Here is a 7,386-nt window from a genome sequence, read left to right as displayed (position 1 = left end):
TTTCCCTATGTATAGGTACAAGAGAAAGAGGGTTGGAAATACTTTCTCTTCTTTCAAAGTGGAGAAATCGAGTAACTTTCCAAATAATAATATAAGCAATAGTACAAGAAACTTCTCTGTTGCATTCCAGTATATAAAAGGCCCAGGACCAGAGGACTTTAAAGCTGGGAGAGGTCTCCTGGGCCAAGATCCTCGTTCTGCAGAGGAAAAAACAGCCTTGGAGAGTTTTAAGTAATTTGTCCAAGTGGAAGTCCAGTCTCAGAAACCTCTCGAACATGTCTTGTCTTTTAATAGGAAAACGAGGTGTAAGCAAGAGAATCAAAGTGGGGTTCTGCTTACTGCAATCGTCCCTCTTGCAGTACACAATTCACAGGCGCAGGTAGGGACGCAGAAGTTGCCCCTTCGTTTCCGTCGTGCCCATGTTAGGATAGCTGGCAAAGCTGACCTAGCTCCTTTGTATTCATTTATTTAACGAGCAGGGAGAAGGGCTGGGTAAGGCGCTCTCCGCTGTTAGAGGAGGAGGCAAGACCCCACCGGCGCCCAGCATCAGAGCGCATCTTGAGATACCTAGCAGGATTAGAGGTGGGAAAGACAAACAAGGACAGAATGAGTGTGTGTGTGTGTGTGTGTGTGTGTGTGTGTGTGTGTGTGGTGGCGGGCTTTGCTAAGCACTGGGCAAGAGGGTGTGATCAGTTTACTGGAAGATTTAGAATTTTTATTATCAAGACTGAAGTAAACCAAATAAAAACCCAACGCCTCCAGAGACCTGGAAAGTTTGAAGGACGTCGTTCTCCAAACTACTTTTGAGGGAGCGGATCCCTGCCTCTGGCGTCCGCGTCCCCCTATCTCCACCCACCGCCCCCAGGACTGAGACACCCACTCGCCGCCCCACCTCCGGCGCGTAGCAGCCCGCGCGTTCCTGGTGCTCCTTCCCTCCCTCCCTCCTCAGCCCGAGGGGAAACGCTGGCTCCAGCAGCGCTCGGGACTCATCCATCAGCCGGGGAGGAAAAGGGGGAGGAGAGAGGAGGCGGGAGGCGGGAGGAGGAGTCTCCGGGCCGCGCGGAGCCCTCGGTGGGGCGGTGGCGGAGGAGCGCCCTTCCCCCCGCGCGCTGATTGCTGTGGCGTCTTGCCCGTCCCCGCCCGCGCGTGTGTGTGAGGCAGAGCCAGTGCGCTGGGTCGGCCCGATGGGGGTAATCGAGGGTTTCGGGGACGCAGAGCGGCGCTTTCCTCTCCTCAGTGAGTGAGGGAGGGACGTCAGCGGCTCTCGTGCCCGGTCGCTTTCCCTGGGCGATTCCCGGAGCGCCCTGCAGGAGGTGAAAGTCCCGGCGGGTCCGGATGGCGTAGTTGTGCCGCGGCGCAGCAGCTGCCGAAGCTCGCGGCCGCCGAGCGCTGGGCGGGGAAACTTTCCTCTGCTCTCTTCCAACTTGCGGCGGGTGGATCTCCGCCTGACACGCCGCCTCCGAGGTACGTGCGGGCCCGGCCCCGCGCGGCGCTGCAGCCCGCGCCACTAGCCTTGCGCCCGTAACGGCCGCGGGCTCTGCAGGCTGCGCGGTGCTTGTCGGCGCTGCGCGAGGCTCCGTGCCTGTTCGCGGCCGGGGTCGCACCGGCCGCCCGGACCCCCGGGCTCGGGAGGGCGGCGTTGGTCCGGCAGTGTTTACGCTCGGAAGAGCCGGGACCCGTGGCCCGCGGTGCGTGGGGAGCGGCCGACCTGGGTCGGGTGGGCAGCGCTCGCGGCGATGCGCTGTCCTGGGGGAAGACTCCTGTCCTCGCTCTTCCTCTCCGCGGTTTCTTCCGACCCCCGCCGGCCGCGGACCACTTCCACTTGGGCGCGTGACAGCGTGGTGGGAGAGGTTTGTTGTGGGTTTGCACTCATTTGCCGTTGCGTAGGCTGCGCCCTGGGACTAGCGCACCGACGTGAGCGGCGCTCCCGGCAGCAGGCACCCTCCCGGTGTGGTGCGGGCGGCGCGGAGAGCAGCGCTGCAGCCCGGAGCCCCGCATACAACGCTTCCCCCCTGCTAACAGATTAGCCCAGTACCCAGTTCATTTTGAAGGGTTCTCTTAGCATGTTAATTTGATTAGAACAAACTGGAAGTCTTTGGGCTGTTGCTAGAAGAATCTGCTTGCAGACTTGTTATTAGGGCATTTGCCCACTTTGCAGAATCAGGTAGTGTAGTTACCCGGCATTGTCAAGCGTGGATTACCTTGGCACAGTGGAACCTAATGGATTTAGTGTGTTCTAAAAGAGCTGAGAAAAGAAAGTCGCTTATTTCCTTAGCTGGGAAATGGGGATAATAATAGGTCTCATAAAGTCACTGTGAAGATTGAATGATTTAATATATGTAAAGTACTAGCGCCGAGCAAGTGTTCGAACTGCTTGTCCTGAGCCCAGAGGTGATGGGAAACGAGCAAAGGGGGTAAAGGATGGTAGCAGTGACAGCCTGCGAGGGGGGAACCGTGGGTTTTCTGATCATCTCCCTTAGAAGAAAAGTGAGCGGTCTGGGTGGAAAGAAGTCTCTATAAGGAACGAAGCACTGGTCAAGACTTTTTAATTATCCTGAAATGGTACTGTAAGGCGCAGTAACTTCACTGTGAAGTCAGCTATTTCTCTTGAACAATGGTAACTGACGTTCCTTGAGCCCAAACTGTGTATCACTCTCCTGTATGCCTTGCGGACCACTTAAACTTCACACCCGCTCTGTGGTTAAAACACTGTCAGCCCCATTTCTCAGATGAGACTGTAGAGGTTAGTTACTTGCTCCAGCTCACCCATTATTTTCTGTTCTGACTCCAGAGCTAGTTCAGTCACCGAGTGCCGCAAGTGCAGTCAGGTTTGGGTGCGGTGAGCCCAGGCGTCTTCCCACGTTGTTCAGCTTTCCATTTTAGTTGGCCATATCCCTTGAAACAGGAATAAGGTATCTGTGATTAATTTAGGTGATGTGCTTACTGGGGTGCCACATTGCAGCTCCGAAACTGGATCCAAGTAATTAAAAACAGAACCCGGATTACTATTAATATGAATCTTTATTCTTAATTTCTTTTATTCTCTACACATTGTCAGAGTTACTTGGCTTCCTTAGGAAACAGCTTGGGGTTGGCACAGGAGGCAGGGAAATAATTCTTACCCCCTTAAGGGCTATTAAAATGAAATGGATTTCATGCCATTGTGTCAGTTAAAGGATGTTGCTCTGTTTCTTGGTGTTCTCTGCTTTTGGCTTTAATTCTGCATTGTTTAGTGTTTCAAGCTTCAGCATATTTTCAGCCCTTCAGTTTGTCATTTGTCAGCTTTAATTTTTCCTGTTTTGATGGAATCAGACCATTACATGGCAGCTTTGCTTAACAACTGTTGATCCAGTTCATGTTTTTAAATATAAAAATCTCCAACTTACTTTTGAACCCCAGCACTTCAAAGGCAACCTCTGGGGAATTCATTGTTATTTTGAGTATTAGCCAATAGGGGGAGTATAACACACCATTGATGTCTATTAGGCACTTAAACTAGTTTTTAGGGTGTTAAACATACGTTTCAGAAATGGAAAACGTTGTGGCTTTATCTAGCAAAATCACCAAGTTGCTTTCTGAGTTTACAGTGGAAAGCTGCGTTTAATTTCAATTGATTACAATAAGAATGACCTTGAGGACCAAGCCTATATGTTGGACATATGTCAAGAACTCTGGTGGCTGGACAGACATTAAATACACTTGCACGTGGTTTTTGCCATTTGTTTTCCCTAAGAAGTGTCTTTAAGATGATCTTCTGCACTTTGTATAATATTTCAAGTTATCTAGGAGAACTGGGAGTCCGAAGAGTTTCATTTTGAATCTTTTAATGATCCTGATTTGTCTTTTGTAGAAAATTGGACGTAGTAAATTTGTTCTCAAGGAGGTTGGTGCACTTAGAATCCTGTCATTATCATTCTTGATCAACATCTTCCACGTGCAATAACAGTCCTGAATAACAGCAATTCTAGGCATTCTTCAGAGGCTTATAGTTTAGTAAACAGTAATAGTTCAGAAGTATCCTGTTTGTCTAGTAAAGGTGTGATGTGTCCATAGACACTCATTCTTATAAATATAATATAAATATTTTTAAGAATTAACATCCTTGGAAATACAGTAAAACTAAGTTTTATTTATTTATTTATTTTTAAAGATTTTATTTATTTGACAGAGAAAACGGGTGCATACGCACAAGCCAGGGGAGAGGCAGGGAGAGGGAGAAGCATGTTCCTGGCTGATCAGGGAGCCTGATGTGGGGCTGGGTCCCAAGACCCTGGGATCATGACCTGAGCCAAAGGCAGACGTTTAACTGATTGAGCCACTCAGGTGGCTGAGTTTTGGAAAAAGTTTTCAGTCTTTGCCTGCAGTTTTGTAGGCCGGTTTCCTTTCTTGTTTCTTGTGTATCAGGTAGTTTTTACTTTATTTCATTTAGCAGGCTAAGGTCATGTGGATCCTTTTAAAAAACAATTTTGAAAAAAAATAAAAAATAACTTTCAAATTTCGTCCCTTCTTTATAAATCTCAGCATTGCAATAGTTCCTTCAGGGTAGCATCTTATTTATGATTTAACTTAGTTTTCCATGCTCTGATGTACTGCGCTCTTCAGCAACATATTTCAGCCCCCTACCCTTAATAGGCTTCTGGTTCCTGGTCTTGGAGTTTGGCAAATTAGCTGTCCTCTTTCAAGTCTCTTAAAGCTGGGGGCCAAGATGCCTTAAGGCTTCCTAAGGCTTTGTCTTGGAAAGCCTTTATAGATTGACAGAATGGCTTTGCTTAAAAGAAGGTATTGTCTTATTCTTTTTAAGTCTCAAAGGAATTAATCTTTCCCTTTTGCATGCAAACTGAGTTGCTTCTTGTAAAAGTCAGGTGACTTTGCTGAAGGGCAGAATCTGGACCTAAGCGGCCTAGGAATTCGAATGTCCTCTTGAGTATGGCACTGCTAAGGTGGTTACCACTGACTTATTTAGGACTTAAGTGACCACTGATTTCCTGGGATGATAAATCTGGAAAGTCCTGACTTGACATTTCGGACTAACAGAACAGTTAGAATTTAGAGGATGACTGGTAAGTATTGCTATTGCTGTAATATTTTTTTCTGGGTGAATTTGCTGTCATCTTTTTGAATTACCTCTGTTCTGGATAACTCATCTTGAAAATATTTTTTTCCCTTGATTGCTGTTGGACAAAGTCTTATTATAATTTTCAGGTTCATTAATTAATGAGGACAGTTATCCCCCTTTTCTTCTTTAATTGCTCTTAACAGCTGCTTGAAAATGATTTTATCACTTTTGTACATTGGAGCATTTTCTTGGTGATTTTTTTTTTTTTTAAGATTTTATTTATTTATTTGACAGACAAAGATCACAAGTAGGCAGAGAGGCAGGCAGAGAGAGAGAAGGAGGAAGCAGGGTCTCTGCTGAGCAGAGATCCCCATGCGGGACTGGATCCCAGGATCCTGGGATCATGACCTGAGCCGAAGGCAAGGCTTTAATCCACTGAGCCACCCAGGCGCCCCATTTTCCTGGTGATTTTTAACTTCTGAAATTTTGAAACTTAATATTAAGTACCTTTTGAAATTTGCTTAACTCAAGTAAATGCTTTTAGGGGTCTTTACCTTGTAAGTAATCTTGTATCACCTCTAGAAATATGGACAGTTTGGAATGTAAATAAGCAAATCCAGGTGTTATGAAAAGGTAGCCTTCCACAAATAACAGTTAGCCTTTAACTGTTTCAGTAAGAGCTTTTTGTGGCTTTTAAAGAAAATTACTGCACCAAGATCCGTGGCAGTAATTTCTCTGGTTCCACATCTTCAGAGTTAACACTTGGAATGTCAGCATTGTCTCTTTGTAGCATTTCATAAAATATAAGCTATTGCTAATTTGGTTGGTTTCCAGTCAAGCTGAAATAAATCAACACAGCTTAGAAGGACTTTATAAAAAAATGATCTAGGTCCATTTCCTGGGCTCTGTCCATTTCTAGATTTCTTGTTTTATATCTTTTGAAATAAAACATTTGTTTGTTAACCGACATTGAGCCTTATTTTCTCTGTTTGCAAAGCCCGTGCTTAAGATTCAGCACAGATTTCTGAATATTTTTCCTTCTTTCAGAGGGAGAGTAATGATTTTTATCTCTCAACCAAGATGTGTGCCAATATTTAGTTTTTGAAACAACATTTGTAAACATTCTCTAGAGGCCACTCTGATTTGGACCTTGTGCATTTTTTCTTTGGTTTTCTAGGCCAACCTTTAAGACTTTGTAAGAGGATAACTAAGGGCATACTTACAAGGCATGATATCTTTTAAAATTGAGATCATTACTGAAGGTCTGAAATAAGAGCCCTAGAGTCATGCCCTTAGGTCATCCTGGTATCTCCTGCTTAAACGTAATCCTAGGAGAAAAAAGATTAATACTGATGTTGGTGCTGAAACCTTCGAGTCTGGCAAGAGGACTCTGAATTAGAGTGGACTATAGCAAAGTTCATTTTTAGGATTTAATGTTAAATTGTTGCCATAGTAATAATTTAGAATTAAATCGAAAATGTCATCTCTATCTTTACTTTATGAAAAAGGATGGTAATACAGAAGCAGATACTCCCTATCTCTTGGACGCTGGGCTCCGAGGGAAAGGGGGTCAGAGTGGGGCGCTGTTTGTAGAGAAGGAAGCGTCTGCTTGTTTGTCCTTCCAAGTACATAATTCATTTCCTTGGTACATGCTGAAGGTCAGGATTTTGTGTGAAATTGCAGATGGAACATTTGTAAAAACACATTTAAGTTAATTAGTCCTTCAGAAAATGATCTTTAGAAAACAGTTTTTTTTTTTAAAGATTTTATTTATTTATTTGACAGAGAGAAATCACAAGTAGATGGAGAAGCAGGCAGAGAGAGAGAGAGAGAGGGGAAGCAGGCTCCCCGCTGAGCAGAAAGCCCGATGCGGGACCCGATCCCAGGACCCTGAGATCATGACCTGAGCCGAAGGCAGCGGCTTAACCCACTGAGCCACCCAGGCGCCCTAGAAAACAGTTTTATAGATACTAGTCCTTGGGCTTTCCTGTTGATTGGATTGCCCTGGGAGAAGGTCTGCAGCTTTTTATATCTGATGACTAACCACCACTGATGGGTAAGAACACCAAGGACTAGGTGGATGGTCTAGCAGAACTTTGGATACCCGATCCCAGGACCCTGAGATCATGACCTGAGCCGAAGGCAGCGGCTTAACCCACTGAGCCACCCAGGCGCCCTAGAAAACAGTTTTATAGATACTAGTCCTTGGGCTTTCCTGTTGATTGGATTGCCCTGGGAGAAGGTCTGCAGCTTTTTATATCTGATGACTAACCACCACTGATGGGTAAGAACACCAAGGACTAGGTGGATGGTCTAGCAGAACTTTGGAT

At 45.8% G+C, this 7,386-nt stretch overlaps 1 protein-coding gene across 3 annotated transcripts in view; it reads left to right on the top strand.

The window, feature by feature from the left end:
* Positions 1-1,132: 1,132 nt before the first annotated feature.
* The window catches only part of TGFBR3 (transforming growth factor beta receptor 3), a 197,505-nt gene continuing 191,251 nt past the window's right edge, over positions 1,133-7,386 (top strand). The window contains exon 1 of one of the 3 annotated variants that reach the window (XM_059375372.1): positions 1,133-1,464. The gene's annotated coding sequence lies outside the window, so the exon portion shown is untranslated. Of the gene's footprint in view, positions 1,465-1,498; positions 1,689-7,386 lie in introns of those variants that run through there. The other 2 variants (XM_059375370.1, XM_059375371.1) reach the window with 2 other exon arrangements.

The sequence above is a fragment of the Mustela nigripes genome, chromosome 14 (assembly GCF_022355385.1).
Source record: "Mustela nigripes isolate SB6536 chromosome 14, MUSNIG.SB6536, whole genome shotgun sequence".
Lineage (NCBI taxonomy): Eukaryota > Metazoa > Chordata > Mammalia > Carnivora > Mustelidae > Mustela > Mustela nigripes.
The sequence above is the reverse complement of the archived record's forward strand: the minus strand, read 5'-3'. Positions and strand labels throughout refer to the sequence as shown.